The sequence below is a fragment of the Mobula birostris genome, chromosome 13 (genome assembly GCF_030028105.1).
Source record: "Mobula birostris isolate sMobBir1 chromosome 13, sMobBir1.hap1, whole genome shotgun sequence".
NCBI classification, from domain to species: domain Eukaryota; kingdom Metazoa; phylum Chordata; class Chondrichthyes; order Myliobatiformes; family Myliobatidae; genus Mobula; species Mobula birostris.
In genome coordinates, this window is record NC_092382.1 from 25,661,742 (window position 1) to 25,678,205 (window position 16,464).

The 16,464-nt window shown below is 50.3% G+C and overlaps 1 protein-coding gene and 1 pseudogene across 3 annotated transcripts in view; one reads left to right on the forward strand and one right to left on the reverse strand.

Moving 5' to 3' along the window:
* The window catches only part of LOC140208601 (uncharacterized), a 397,399-nt gene that overhangs the window by 354,556 nt on the left and 26,379 nt on the right, over nucleotides 1-16,464 (forward strand). The gene's annotated exons all lie outside the window — the stretch shown is intronic.
* LOC140208611 (uncharacterized) overlaps nucleotides 1-16,464 on the reverse strand; it is a 63,169-nt pseudogene that overhangs the window by 7,692 nt on the left and 39,013 nt on the right.

The window sequence follows — 16,464 nt, forward strand, 5'->3', positions numbered from 1 at the left end:
TGGGGCATTTCTGCCATCTCCAATCTGTGACCTGGCTCAGTTTGACTCTCTCCATTGGTATTATTCCCTGTTCCCACTGAGCTGCATGGGTTCCTGTCCCCACAGTAACTGAAACACTCTCACACAAATAGCCGGCAGTGCATTCCACGCACCCACCACTCTCTGGGTAAAAAACTTACCCCTGACATCCCCTCGGTATCTATTAACAAACACCTTAAAACTATGCCCCCTCGTGTTAGCCATTTCAGCCCTGGGAATAAACCTCTGGCTATCCACACGATTAATGCCCCTCATCATCTTATACACCAAAAAAGGCTCTAAACATGAACAAGGAAATTATACATTGCTGTGAGGATTTGCCAGAAATACTGTATACAAAATTATGAGGGTATAGATAGGGTAAATGCAAGCAGCTTTTTCCACTGAGGTTGGGTGGGATGACAACCAGAGGTCATGGGTAAGTGGGGAAGGTAAAAATTTTACGGGAACATTTGGAAAAGCTCTTTCCTGAAATGGTCATGAGAGTGTGGAATGAGATACCAGCACAAGTGAAGAATATGAGCTCAGTTTCACTATTTAGAAGAAGTTTGTTTGGGAGCCTGGATGGTGGGGGTATGGAGGGCGATGGTCCCGGTGCAGGTAGTTGCATTAGACAGCCTAAGTGTTTTTTCAGTATTGACTAGATGGGCTAAATAGCCTGTTTCTGCACTGAACTTCTCCATGTTTCTATGACAGAGAAGCTGGACAAACTTGTCTGGAAGGGAAAAGGTAGGAGTGACAATGGAGCAGCAATGGCTGGAGCTTCTGGGAGCAATTCGGGAGCTGAGTGATCGATACATCCCAAAGAAGTGGAAGCATTGGAAAGGCAGGAGGCCACAACCGTGGCTGAAATGAGAAGCCAAACTGAAGGCAAACAAAAGAGCAAAAACTATTGGGAAGCTTTTAGAAACCAACAGAAGACGACTTAAAAAAAAGTCAGGTGAGCTCGGGGGGTGGAATTACAATATTGTAGTCATTAATGAGTCTTGGTAGCACCCAACAGTCTGAGGCATTTTGAGGAACAAAATATCTGGGGCCTCAATATTTCTTGAAAACCAAGGTTCCCTGCACCAGTTACCTTTCAACTTTTATTTTGTCAGGCACATACAAACTAGACACTCTCAAAATTTCACTTCTGAAGGCCTCCCACTTACAAGTACTCCTTTGCCAGAAAACAGCTTGCCCCAAACCACACTTGTCAGATCCTTTCTGATACCATCAAAATTGACCTTTCTCCAATTTAGAATCTCAACCCATGGTCCAGACCTCTCTTTTTCCATATTTACTTTGAATCTCATGGAATTATGATCACTGCTTTCTGTCACCAGCCCTGGATCATTTCTTAACAGTTTATTGCACACTTCTACGTAGGGAATTCTATGAACTGATTAAGGGCACATTTGACAAACTCTACCCCATCTAGTCCTTTTACAGTATGAGAGTCCCAGTCAAAATATGGAAAGTTAAAATCACTTACTGAATCAACCTTTGTTTCTTGGCATGGTCTACCATCTCTCTACAAATTTGTTCCTCTAAATCCCTCAGACTGTTAGGTGCAACCAAGTCTCAATAATGGCTACAATACCATAATTCCCTGTCCTGAGCTCATCTGGCTTTCCTACGATGCTTTTGCATTGTGATATACACAGCTCAGCACATTCATCGCACCATGCTCAACCATTTGATTGCTGACTCTATCTGAGGTCTGAACAACATCTGTCTGGTGTCAAGAAAACAACCTCTCGCTCATTGTCACAAAAACAAAGGAGCTGATTGTGGATGACAGGAGGAATGGAGACAGGCTAACCCCTATTGACATCAATGGATCTGGGGTTGAGAGGGTGAACAGCTTTAGTTTCCTCAGCATAAACATCACCGAGGATCTCATATGGTCTGGACATACCGGCTGTGTTGTGAGAAAAAGCACAACAGCACCTCTTTCACCTCAGACGGTTGAAGAAGTTTGGGATGGGGCTCCAAATCCTAAGAACTTTCTACAGGGACACAACTGAGAGCATCCTGACTGGCTGCATCACTGCCTGGTATGGGAACTCCCTTAATCGCAGGTCCCTGCAGAGAGTGGTCAGACAGCCCAGCGCATCTGTAGGATATGAACTTCCCACTATTCAGGACATTTACAGAGACAGGTGTGTAAAAAGGGCCCAAAGGATATTGGGGACCCAATTCACCACAACCACAAACTGTTCCTGCTGCTCCCATCCAGGAAACGGTACCACAGCAAAAGGACCAACAGGCTCTGTGACATCATCTTCCACCAGGCCATCAGACTGATTAATTCATGCTGATACAATTGAATTTCTATGTTATATTGACTGTCCTATGTACAAACTATTTATTATAATTTACTATAAATTACACATTCAGTCGGGGACATAACGTAAAGATTTCTACTAATCATGTATATGAAGGATGTATGTAATAAAGTCAATTCAATTCACCCTCTCCACTATCTGTTCTGTCATTCTGGCTCCCATTCCCCCTACAACTTATTTTAACCACATCACCATCTCCCCACACTAGCACTAGCGAGCCTTACCACTGGGATATTAGTCCCCTGTTGTTCTGTTCCCCTAACGAACAAATCCCCTATCACCCCTTTGACTTTCCTCTGCCAGGTAAATCCCCCCAACAGTTTCTAAAGTGTTCCACCTGTTGTTGTGTGGGATGGACACAAGATTACTCTGCGATGGCTATTTAACCTCATTCCCCTTCCTGACTCTCACCCAGTTTCCTGTGTCCTGCACCTTGGGTGTAACTCACCTCTCTTCATGTCATATCTATCACCCCCTCCATCTCCTGGATGATCCGGAATTCATCCATTTCAAGTTCCAACTCCTTAAAGTGCAGGGTTACAAGCTGCAGCTGGATGCACATCTTGTAGGTGAGGGCATCAGGGACACTGGAGGTCTCCCCACCTTCCCACCAATGTCCTCCCTAATTTGCAATGACCAGTGTGCACATAAATCTTGTATTGTGCTTTTTTTTTTTTTTTTACCCAGTGTGCACAGTGAATTTTATATACAGTGGTATTCATTTTAACAGCTATCAAATCATCGTCAATAAGAACTTTGATTTCCTCTGGGTTTGATCGAGTCCCATCTGCATTCTCACACAAACTATGTAGCAGGCCTGTAACAGGTAATGAAAGATTTTCTCACCAGAGCTTTTGCACATTGTCCATATTTGGTTTGCTTGCTGAATTACGCTTCAAAAAGTCAGATTTCTAAATATCACTCCACTTCTTCCCACTTGTAAATTCTCCAGCAACTTTTGCATCCCCACAATACACACAGGTGACACCAGTTTCTGTATTGTACATAAATATTTCCCCTGAACCCTCCTGAGGAATTGAGGATATATTAAAAAAATCATTTTGATCCTATGTAACCTCTGGCTGCAAGAATAACTGGGACTGTTTAGGAATTTTTGAACTGAAGTAAACTCTGTCTTCAGTGGTTAGCTAAGACAGGCTCATTACTGGTTCTCTGCAGCTTGCAGAGAGATGCACTGAGAGCTGATAACATTATACCTTGCACCCCCTTTAGCTGATAATATTATACATTGTACCCTCATTTGAGTAAAGGGAGGAGGACTCGCCGATAAGGACAGGAATGAACATCTCTCTGTAATTAAATCAGGGCCTTGCAAAGGGAATACCTGATAAGGACTGGACAATATATCAATCTGTAATTAAAACCTTGATTTAGCGAACTCTCTTATCTAAGTAATTAAGAATGCTGACCAATTAAGTTAGCCAACATGATTAAAACTAATAATATGGATTGGCCTGACAATGACCAAAATCAAATGCAACGAGCTTTGACATATTATTGGGACCTGGTTTTCCAAACCATATCAACCCCAACAGGAACTAATATTAAAGGTGAACATCTTAATTAACGAGAGCTGTATAACTCATGTCCTTCTACCTTAGGCCACAAATTTATCAATCACCCCTGCTGTGGACACTTTCTGGAGGTCCAAGATCCGTATGCTGCACGACCGCTGGACTAAGTGTGTAAATGTAGGACCAGGCTATGTTGAAAAATAAATATGTGAGGTTTTCTAAAATTGACTCCTTCTACCTTAGGCCAAGAACTTATCAATCACCCCTCGTGCTCACCGCTCTACAGTTACCTCGAGTTCTGGCTATTATTAAATGTGCGGCCCACAGTCACATGTCCGACCGGGTCACTAAAGGCAACGCTTTAGCAGATTAGACAGTGAAAAGTGCGGCACAATCCTCGGTAGTTGTAGTCTCCTCGGGTTCCCGTCAAGCAACCCTCCGTGACTGAAGCAGAACGGGTTTGCCAGACATGCGGGAGGTACGTACTTTTCAGGGGGACGCCTCTGAGGAGGAGCGCAAACTGTGGTCCCAGATGGGGTGTCGGAAAGACCCCGACCCAGGTTTTCAGATCACCCCAGTGGGACAGGTTTGTGTTCCTACACAGTTTTTACCAATATTGGTCGATTATATACATAATTGTAGACACCTGGAAAAGGAGGGGATGGTTTGTAACCTGTACCCTGCACACCAGGTACGACTCCCTTGACAGGTGAACCCTTCTCGTGTCTACAAGTTGATTTTATTGAATTGCCTAGAGTATATTGCTATAGATACTGCTTAGTTACTATAGATGTGTTTAGTAGATGGATTGAAGCTATTCCAACTACCAATAATACTGGTATGACTGTTGTGAAGGTATTATTATGGGAAATAATTGCCAGGTACTGAGAAACTGAGAGATACTGAGCTCTGACAATGGCCCACGCTTTGTGATGGAAGTAGATAAACAGACATGTAACAACATGTAACAACTTGGCTATCCAGCAACAATTCCACTGTGCACACAACCCACAGGCCACTGGCATTGTGGAAAGAGCCAATGGCACTCTGAAGAGTAAATTGCCCAACTAACAGCGGAGACTGGACTCACTTGGTTGAAGGTTCTACCGTTAGCCCTGTTCCACATGAGGGTTACCCCTCAGGGGAAAACAGGGTTGTCACCAGCTGAAATCATTTATGGATGGCCCATGAGGACACACTGGGGACCAAGACCTTGGGTACCATTGTTCCCAGTAAGTCTACCAGCAAAATTCAATATGCATACCCTAGGGGAAGAGATGGGGAAATATACATGCAAACTAACCAAAATTTTCCAAGCATTACATTCACAGGTACGACAGGCTTGCAAGGAAGAGAACTACCCCGCAGAGAGGAGTGACTATCTCACCCTAGAACCTGGGGATTTTGTCCTGATCAAGAACTGGGATCGAGGGAATCTCAGACCTCGGTGGAGAGGACCATATCAGGTGTTACTGACCACTCCCACGTCTGTGAAACTGAAGGGGCAATCTCGGTGGATACATCGAACAGACTGCAAACATGTTACTGAAGGAACTGAGTAGAAGGACTCTCTCGGACTAAAGGAAGATGTATTGGTTGATAGTGGTATTTGTGTTTATGTCTTTCAGAGGGCTCACCCCAGCATCCGGGGGCCCCCATGTTAACACCTTTCTGTCTCTCTGTCACACGTAAGCCAAACAGGTAGAACTAGGTGTCTGCTGGGTTTGTGCTGAAACTCCACAGCATGGTAAAACTACGATTACAATGTCAGAAATCCCGCTCAACCAGAGTGAGGAACTCTCAGCCTGGGCTTTCTCAAATAACACCCGGGGAAGAGAGGTGAGGAACTGTGGTCTAGTCAGAGATGACTGTGGCTGTCAGTGTTTTGAGGGATGGTATCTCAGGCCTCCACCAAACAGAAGTTCCTATACTGGGAAACATGCATCCTGGCCATACTTGCAGGTGCCCAGCAGCAGAGAAGAATAACTGAGACTGAACAACTTTGGATAATCACTTTTCTCTCCTATGGAGTAGCCAGGAATTCACGAGAGATAATCAATTTGGCTACAGCACTTGAGGAGCTGGCCACAATACTGCAGGGGCCCTGACAGAAACACAGGCCCAAGTAACAGAAATATCCACTGAAATGATTGCAATCCGGCAAACCGTCCTACAGAATTGTATGGCTTCAGATTTTATCCCAGCTGAGAAAGGGTGAACCTGTGCTATTATTGACACAGAATGCTGCACCTATATCCCTGATGAGTCTACTAACATTACACCCCTCTCCGAGCACACTGCCGAGGAGACTGCAGCATTAAGAAAGTTGGACAGGATTTACATGGGGTCACCGAAGGGTCAAAATGATGGTCTTCAAAGGCCTGTTCGGTAATATGTGGGGCATGATATTGCATTATGGCCTAATAGTTGTAGATATCATTGTTATAATTACTGTTGTACACTGTTTTTACCCACTGATATGTAAATGCTGTACTTGGTTGCTTTCTCTGTAAAACATTACTGCTTTGATCATCATGTAATGGTCAAAAGGAGATCATTGTGGACTTCAGGCATGGTGGGAGTCACACTCGCATCCCCATCTACATCAACGGATCTGTAATGGAGCGTGTATCAAGCTTCAAATTCCTTGGTGTCCACATTTCCGCGGATCTCACCTGGTCCCTGAACTCCTCCATCCTGATCAAAAAGGCGCAACACGCCTTTATTTCCTGCGCAGCATGAAGAAAGCTCACCTCTGTCCCAGGATATTGACGGACTTTTACCGCTGTACCAATGAGAGCATACTCACCAACTGCATCTCAGTGTGGTATGGCAATTGTCCCATATCTGACCGCAAAGCACTCCAGTGTGTGATGAAAACTGCCCAGCGGATTATCGGCACCCACTTGCCCACCATTGAGAACATCTACCATAAATGCTGCCTGGGCAGGGCGAAACACATTATCAAGGATGCATCTCACCCTAACCATGGACTTTTTACTCTCCTCCCATCCAGCAGGCGCTACAGGAGCCTCCGCTCCCGCACCAGCAGGCACAGGAAGAGCTTCTTCCCTGAGGCTGTGACCCTGCTGAACCTCACATCACAGCACTAAGCAGTATTGCATCCGTATTGTACTGTCTCAGTACTTTCATATTTGTGTGCTGTAGCACTTTTTTAATTCAGTTATTTTGTAAGTAACACTATTCTTTGCATTTCTGGTCAGATGCTAAATGCATTTCATTGGCTTTGTATTTGTACTCAGCACAATGACAATAAAGTTGAATCTAATGATAAGATATGTAAAAGGATTAACTCTTTGTTAAACAATAGCAGCCTGTTTTTCTGAAAGAAACTGCTGATTGTCAACAGATGTGCTGAGCCATGCTGAGCCATATTTCTTCTTGAGGGTGGCTAGCTGGGGTTTCAGGATGCTTATCTCCCTGTGCACTCATGCGTAGAGATAGGACAGCTTCAGTCTGTTCTGTGTATAAGCCATTATGACTATTTTGTAAACTGACTTTAGGGGCTGTCATGGAGTAAATAACTTTGGCTCCAGCCTGTCTTGTGTTGGGACACCTGGACGGATATATCTGTGGTGTAAGAGGAATTGTTAGTCAGTTAGTGGATTGGGCAGAACAGTCATACACTGCTCCTGTTTGAGCGGCTAAGTGAGTAAGGCCAAAGTGCGTGGAATAAAGAGTTTGTACTTACACGGTCTCTGAGAGACTTTATCTGGATTCGACTTCCACAGAATGGGAGTGGTTTTAAAGGGCTGGGCTGCTGGAAGCACATTACCAGACCTGGAGTGATTGCAGCTGGGTCTGACAGAGGCATAACAGGTTCTTCTGGGCACATTCAGTCTCACACCAACTATTTCCTGCCTTCCTTTGTACAGGTACGCAATGTCTAAAGGACCAGTGTTTAAGTAAATGAGACTCACCAAACTTTCTCCTGACTGAATCACTGGATTCTCCGAGTCAGATGGGTGCTCTCCAGTTGATGCTCTCAATCCTCGGGCTGGTTCACTTGTTGCTGTTCCCTCATCTTCAGACGTGGTTCGCTTCCAGTTGGGGTTTTTCTTCCAATAAATCTCTCACCGCAGGTCTAACTTTAACATGAAAGATAATGAAGCACATTAACAATAAAAAGGAAAAACAAACATTTCTGCTTAATGTTACTAAGAACAAAACTCACTGAAACTTGCCCCTCACATCTCCTCTGACCTTAAATGTATTCGACTTTTCAACCTCTTTGAATCGTCTGTCCACTCCATCTGTTCCTCTCATAATCTTATAAACGTCCATCCAGTCTCAGGCCAGCCTGGAGAAAACAACCCAAGTTTGTCCAGCCTCTCGTTACAGCTCATGCCCTCTAACCCAGGCTAACCTCTTCTGCGCCCTCTCCAAAGCCCCGTCATCCTTCCCAGAGTGGGGTGATCAGAACTGTATGAAACACTCCGGATGTGGCCTGACTGGAGTTTTATAAAGCTGCAACACAACTTCCTGACATTTGAACTCAATGCATCAACTAATGAAGACAACCACGCCATTTGCCTTCTTAACCACCTGATCAATCTGTGCAGTCTCTCTCAGGGAGCAATGAACTTGGAGTCTAAGATCCCTCTGATCATCAACACTGTTCAGGGTTTTGCATTTAACAGCGTACTGTCTCAGACATTCAACCTACCGAGCTGCCAAGGTGATCGTCACTAATCACATCTCACTGAGTTGTCTCAGGTCCTGTTGAGTTTATTGCCAAGTGCACAAGTACGGGAAGGAACAGGAACAGAGAAACACTGACTTGCAGCAGCATCACAGGCAAGTACATTCAGATAACACACAGAACACAAATTATATGATTCTGTGTCAGTAACCATCTATAAATATGTTTTATGCCATTAACAATAAATAAAACACATTGTGCCTTGATCAGTATTAAAATATGCACTTTGTGTCAATAACAGACTTGGAAATGTTGAATTTGGCCCCTATCTCCATTCCTCCTGTCGCCCACAACTAGCTCCGTTGTTTCTGTCACCGGGAGGCAGAGGTTGTTTCCTTGAGTCGGGGTGATGACTCCTTCTCTGCCGGCTGACCTATTATTATTGGAGATGAGGCCGGTCAGTCAGCGGATTTAACCTGCAGATTGGAGCTGTGGGTGGCGACACGGTCATGGGTGAACACACGGAGAGTGAAGGGGACAGGGAGTGTGTGTGTGTGTGTGTGTGTGTGTGTCACGGGTGAACACACGGAGAGTGAAGGGGACAGGGTGTGTGTGTGTGTCACGGGTGAACACACGGAGAGTGAAGGGGACAGGGTGTGTGGGTGTGTGTGTCACGGGTGAACACACGGAGGGTGAAGGGGACAGGGTGTGTGTGTGTGTCACGGGTGAACACACGGAGAGTGAAGGGGACAGGGTGTGTGTGTGTGTCACGGGTGAACACACGGAGAGTGAAGGGGACAGGGTGTGTGTGTGTCACGGGTGAACACACGGAGAGTGAAGGGGACAGGGTGTGTGTGTGTGTGTGTCACGGGTGAACACACGGAGAGTGAAGGGGACAGGGTGTGTGTGTGTGTGTCACGGGTGAACACACGGAGAGTGAAGGGGACAGGGTGTGTGTATGTGTCACGGGTGAACACGGAGAGTGAAGGGGACAGGGTGTGTGTGTGTGTGTGTGTCACGAGTGAACACACGGAGAATGAAGGGGACAGGGTGTGTGTGTGTGGCTGTGTGTGTTACGGGTGAACACACGGAGAGTGAAGGGGACAGGGTGTGTGTGTGTGTGTCACGGGTGAACACACGGAGAGTGAAGGGGACAGGGTGTGTGTGTGTGTGTCACGGGTGAACACACGGAGAGTGAAGGGGACAGGGTGTGTGTGTGTGTGTGTCACGGGTGAACACACGGAGGGTGAAGGGGACAGGGTGTGTGTGTGTGTCACGGGTGAACACACGGAGAGTGAAGGGGACAGGGTGTGTGTGTGTCACGGGTGAACACACGGAGAGTGAAGGGGACAGGGTGTGTGTGTGTGTGTGTCACGGGTGAACACACGGAGAGTGAAGGGGACAAGGTGTGTGTGTGTGTCACGGGTGAACACACAGAGAGTGAAGCGGACAGGGTGTGTGTATGTGTCACGGGTGAACACGGAGAGTGAAGGGGACAGGGTGTGTGTGTGTGTGTGTGTGTCACGAGTGAACACACGGAGAATGAAGGGGACAGGGTGTGTGTGTGTGGCTGTGTGTGTTACGGGTGAACACACGGAGAGTGAAGGGGACAGGGTGTGTGTTTGTGTGTCACGGGTGAACACACGGAGAGTGAAGGGGACAGGGTGTGTGTTTGTGTGTCACGGGTGAACACACGGAGAGTGAAGGGGACAGGGTGTGTGTGTGTCACGGGTGAACACACGGAGAGTGAAGGGGAGAGGGTGTGTGTGTGTGTCACGGGTGAACACACGGAGAGTGAAAGGGACAGGGTGTGTGTGTGTGTGTGTCACGGGTGAACACGGAGAGTGAAGGGGACAGGGTGTGTGTGTGTGTGTGTCACGGGTGAACACACGGAGAGTGAAGGGGACAGGGTGTGTGTGTGTGTGTCACGGGTGAACACACGGAGAGTGAAGGGGACAGGGTGTGTGTGTGTGAGACGGGTGAACACACGGAGAGTGAAGGGGACAGGGGTGTGTGTGTGTGTGTCTCACGGGTGAACACACGGAGAGTGAAGGGGACAGGGTGTGTGTGTGTGTGTGTGTCACGGGTGAACACACGGAGAGTGAAGGGGACAGGGTGTGTGTGTGTGTCACGGGTGAACACACGGAGAGTGAAGGGGACAGGGTGTGTGTGTGTGTGTCACGGGTGAACACACGGAGAGTGAAGGGGACAGGGTGTGTGTGTGTGTGTGTGTCACGGGTGAACACACGGAGGGTGAAGGGGACAGGGTGTGTGTGTGTGTCACGGGTGAACACACGGAGAGTGAAGGGGACAGGGTGTGTGTGTGTGTCACGGGTGAACACACGGAGAGTGAACGGGACAGGGTGTGTGTGTGTCACGGGTGAACACACGGAGAGTGAAGGGGACAGGGTGTGTGTGTGTGTGTGTCACGGGTGAACACACGGAGAGTGAAGGGGACAGGGTGTGTGTGTGTGTCACCGGTGAACACACGGAGAGTGAAGGGGACAGGGTGTGTGTATGTGTCACGGGTGAACACGGAGAGTGAAGGGGACAGGGTGTGTGTGTGTGTGTGTGTCACGAGTGAACACACGGAGAATGAAGGGGACAGGGTGTGTGTGTGTGGCTGTGTGTATTACGGGTGAACACACGGAGAGTGAAGGGGACAGGGTGTGTGTTTGTGTGTCACGGGTGAACACACGGAGAGTGAAGGGGACAGGGTGTGTGTTTGTGTGTCACGGGTGAACACACGGAGAGTGAAGGGGACAGGGTGTGTGTGTGTCACGGGTGAACACACGGAGAGTGAAGGGGACAGGGTGTGTGTGTGTGTGTCACGGGTGAACACACGGAGAGTGAAGGGGAGAGGGTGTGTGTGTGTGTCACGGGTGAACACACGGAGAGTGAAAGGGACAGGGTGTGTGTGTGTGTGTGTCACGGGTGAACACACGGAGAGTGAAGGGGACAGGGTGTGTGTGTGTGTGTGTCACGGGTGAACACACGGAGAGTGAAGGGGACAGGGTGTGTGTGTGTGTGTCACGGGTGAACACACGGAGAGTGAAGGGGACAGGGTGTGTGTGTGTGAGACGGGTGAACACACGGAGAGTGAAGGGGACAGGGGTGTGTGTGTGTGTCTCACGGGTGAACACACGGAGAGTGAAGGGGACAGGGTGTGTGTGTGTGTCACGGGTGAACACACGGAGAGTGAAGGGGACAGGGTGTGTGTGTGTGTGTGTCACGGGTGAACACACGGAGAGTGAAGGGGACAGAGTGTGTGTGTGTCACGGGTGAACACACGGAGAATGAAGGGGACAGGGTGTGGGTGTGTGTGTGCGTGTGTGTGTGTGTGTGTGTGTGTGTGTGTGTGTGTGTGTGTGTGTGTCACGGGTGAACACACGGAGAGTGAAGGGGACAGGGTGTGTGTGTGTGTCACGGGTGAACACACGGAGAGTGAAGGGGACAGGGTGTGTGTGTGTGTGTGTCACGGGTGAACACATGGAGACTGAAGGGGACAGGGTGTGTGTGTGTGTGTGTGTCACGGGGACACACGGAGAGTGAAGGGGACAGGGTGTGTGTGTGTGTGTGTCACGGGTGAACACACGGAGAGTGAAGGGGACAGGGTGTGTATGTGTGTGTGTCATGGGTGAACACACGGAGAGTGAAGTGGACAGGGTGTGTGTTTGTGTGTCACGGGTGAACACACGGAGAGTGAAGGGGACGGTGTGTGTGTGTGTCACGGGTGAACACACGGAGAGTGAAGGGGACAGGGTGTGTGTGTGTGTCACGGGTGAACACACGGAGAGTGAAGGGGGCAGGGTGTGTGTGTGTGTGTGTGTGTCACGGGTGAACACACGGAGAGTGAAGGGGACAGAGTGTGTGTGTCACAGGTGAACACACGGAGAGTGAAGGGGACAAGGGTGTGTGTGTGTGTGTCTCACGGGTGAACACACGGAGAGTGAAGGGGACAGGGTGTGTGTGTGTGTGTCACAGGTGAACACACGGAGAGTGAAGGGGACAGGGTGTGTGTGTGTGTCACGGGTGAACACACGGAGAGTGAAGGGGACAGGGTGTGTGTGTGTGTCACGGGTGAACACACGGAGAGTGAAGGTGACAGGGTGTGTGTGTGTGTCACGGGTGAACACACGGAGAGTGAAGGGGACAGGGTGTGTGTGTGTGTCACGGGTGAACACACGGAGAGTGAAGGGGACAGGGTGTGTGTGTGTGTCACGGGTGAACACACGGAGAGTGAAGGGGACAGGGTGTGTGTGTGTGTCACGGGTGAACACACGGAGAGTGAAGGTGACAGGGTGTGTGTGTGTGTCACGGGTGAACACACGGAGAGTGAAGGGGACAGGGTGTGTGTGTGTGTGTGTGTATCACGGGTGAACACACGGAGAGTGAAGGGGACTGTGTGTGTGTGTCACGGGTGAACACACGGAGAGTGAAGGGGACAGGGTGTGTGTTTGTGTGTCACGGGTGAACACACGGAGAGTGAAGGGGACAGGGTGTGTGTGTGTGTGTGTCACGGGTGAACACACGAAGAGTGAAGGGGACAGGGTGTGTGTGTGTGTGTCGCGGGTGAACACACGGAGAGTGAAGGGGACAGGGTGTGTGTGTGTGTCACAGGTGAACACACGGAGAGTGAAGGGGACAGGGTGTGTGTTTGTGTCACGGGTGAACACACGGAGAGTGAAGGGGACAGGGTGTGTGTGTGTGTCACGGGTGAACACACGGAGAGTGCAGGGGACAGGGTGTGTGTGTGTGTCACGGGTGATCACACGGAGAGTGAAGGGGACAGGGTGTGTGTGTGTGTCATGGGTGATCACACGGAGAGTGAAGGGGACAGGGTGTGTGTGTGTGTCACGGGTGAACACACGGAGAGTGAAGGGGACCGGGTGTGTGTGTGTGTCGCGGGTGAACACACGGAGAGTGAAAGGGACAGGGTGTGTGTGTGTGTCACGGGTGAACACACGGAGAGTGAAGGGGACAGGGTGTGTGTGTGTGTGTCACGGGTGAACACACGGAGAGTGAAGGGGACAGGGTGTGTGTGTGTCACGGGTGAACACACGGAGAGTGAAGGGGACAGGGGGTGTGTGTGTGTCACGGGTGAACACACGGAGAGTGAAGGGGACAGGGTGTGTGTGTGTGTGTCACGGGTGAACACACGGAGAGTGAAGGGGACAGGGTGTGTGTGTGTGTCAGGGGTGAACACACGGAGAGTGAAGGGGACAGGGTGTGTGTGTGTGTGTCACGGGTGAACACACGGAGAGTGAAGGGGACAGGGTGTGTGTGTGTGTGTCACGGGTGAACACACGGAGAGTGAAGGGGACAGCGGGGTGTGTGTTTGTGTCACAGGTGAACACACGGAGAGTGAAGGGGACAGGGTGTGTGTGTGTGTGTCACGGGTGAACACACGGAGAGTGAAGGGGACAGGGTGTGTGTGTGTCACGGGTGAACACACGGAGAGTGAAGGGGACAGGGTGTATGTGTGTGTGTCACGGGTGAACACACGGAGAGTGAAGGGGACAGGGTGTGTGTGTGTCACGGGTGAACACACGGAGAGTGAAGGGGACAGGGTGTATGTGTGTGTGTCACGGGTGAACACGGAGAGTGAAGGGGACAGGGTGTGTGTGTGTGTGTGTGTCACGGGTGAACACACGGAGAGTGAAGGGGACAGGGTGTGTGTGTGTGTGTCACGGGTGAACACACGGAGAGTGAAGGGGACAGGGTGTGTGTGTGTGTGTCACGGGTGAACACACGGAGAGTGAAGGGGACAGGGGGTGTGTGTGTCACGGGTGAACACACGGAGAGTGAAGGGGACAGGGTGTGTGTGTGTGTGTGTCACGGGTGAACACACGGAGAGTGAAGGGGACAGGGTGTGTGTGTGTCACGGGTGAACACACGGAGAGTGAAGGGGACAGGGTGTGTGTGTGTGTGTCACGGGTGAACACACGGAGAGTGAAGGGGACAGGGTTTGTGTGTGTGTCACGGGTGAACACACGGAGAGTGAAGGGGACAGGGTGTGTGTGTGTGTGTGTCACGGGTGAACACACGGAGGGTGAAGGGGACAGGGTGTGTGTGTGTGTCACGGGTGAACACACGGAGAGTGAAGGGGACAGGGTGTGTGTGTGTCACGGGTGAACACACGGAGAGTGAAGGGGACAGGGTGTGTGTGTGTGTGTGTCACGGGTGAACACACGGAGAGTGAAGGGGACAAGGTGTGTGTGTGTGTCACGGGTGAACACACAGAGAGTGAAACGGACAGGGTGTGTGTATGTGTCACGGGTGAACACGGAGAGTGAAGGGGACAGGGTGTGTGTGTGTGTGTGTGTGTCACGAGTGAACACACGGAGAATGAAGGGGACAGGGTGTGTGTGTGTGGCTGTGTGTGTTACGGGTGAACACACGGAGAGTGAAGGGGACAGGGTGTGTGTTTGTGTGTCACGGGTGAACACACGGAGAGTGAAGGGGACAGGGTGTGTGTTTGTGTGTCACGGGTGAACACACGGAGAGTGAAGGGGACAGGGTGTGTGTGTGTCACGGGTGAACACACGGAGAGTGAAGGGGAGAGGGTGTGTGTGTGTGTCACGGGTGAACACACGGAGAGTGAAAGGGACAGGGTGTGTGTGTGTGTGTGTCACGGGTGAACACGGAGAGTGAAGGGGACAGGGTGTGTGTGTGTGTGTGTCACGGGTGAACACACGGAGAGTGAAGGGGACAGGGTGTGTGTGTGTGTGTCACGGGTGAACACACGGAGAGTGAAGGGGACAGGGTGTGTGTGTGTGAGACGGGTGAACACAGGGAGAGTGAAGGGGACAGGGGTGTGTGTGTGTGTGTCTCACGGGTGAACACACGGAGAGTGAAGGGGACAGGGTGTGTGTGTGTGTGTGTGTCACGGGTGAACACACGGAGAGTGAAGGGGACAGGGTGTGTGTGTGTGTCACGGGTGAACACACGGAGAGTGAAGGGGACAGGGTGTGTGTGTGTGTGTCACGGGTGAACACACGGAGAGTGAAGGGGACAGGGTGTGTGTGTGTGTGTGTGTCACGGGTGAACACACGGAGGGTGAAGGGGACAGGGTGTGTGTGTGTGTCACGGGTGAACACACGGAGAGTGAAGGGGACAGGGTGTGTGTGTGTGTCACGGGTGAACACACGGAGAGTGAACGGGACAGGGTGTGTGTGTGTCACGGGTGAACACACGGAGAGTGAAGGGGACAGGGTGTGTGTGTGTGTGTGTCACGGGTGAACACACGGAGAGTGAAGGGGACAGGGTGTGTGTGTGTGTCACCGGTGAACACACGGAGAGTGAAGGGGACAGGGTGTGTGTATGTGTCACGGGTGAACACGGAGAGTGAAGGGGACAGGGTGTGTGTGTGTGTGTGTGTCACGAGTGAACACACGGAGAATGAAGGGGACAGGGTGTGTGTGTGTGGCTGTGTGTATTACGGGTGAACACACGGAGAGTGAAGGGGACAGGGTGTGTGTTTGTGTGTCACGGGTGAACACACGGAGAGTGAAGGGGACAGGGTGTGTGTTTGTGTGTCACGGGTGAACACACGGAGAGTGAAGGGGACAGGGTGTGTGTGTGTCACGGGTGAACACACGGAGAGTGAAGGGGACAGGGTGTGTGTGTGTGTGTCACGGGTGAACACACGGAGAGTGAAGGGGAGAGGGTGTGTGTGTGTGTCACGGGTGAACACACGGAGAGTGAAAGGGACAGGGTGTGTGTGTGTGTGTGTCACGGGTGAACACACGGAGAGTGAAGGGGACAGGGTGTGTGTGTGTGTGTGTCACGGGTGAACACACGGAGAGTGAAGGGGACAGGGTGTGTGTGTGTGTGTCACGGGTGAACACACGGAGAGTGAAGGGGACAGGGTGTGTGTGTGTGAGACGGGTGA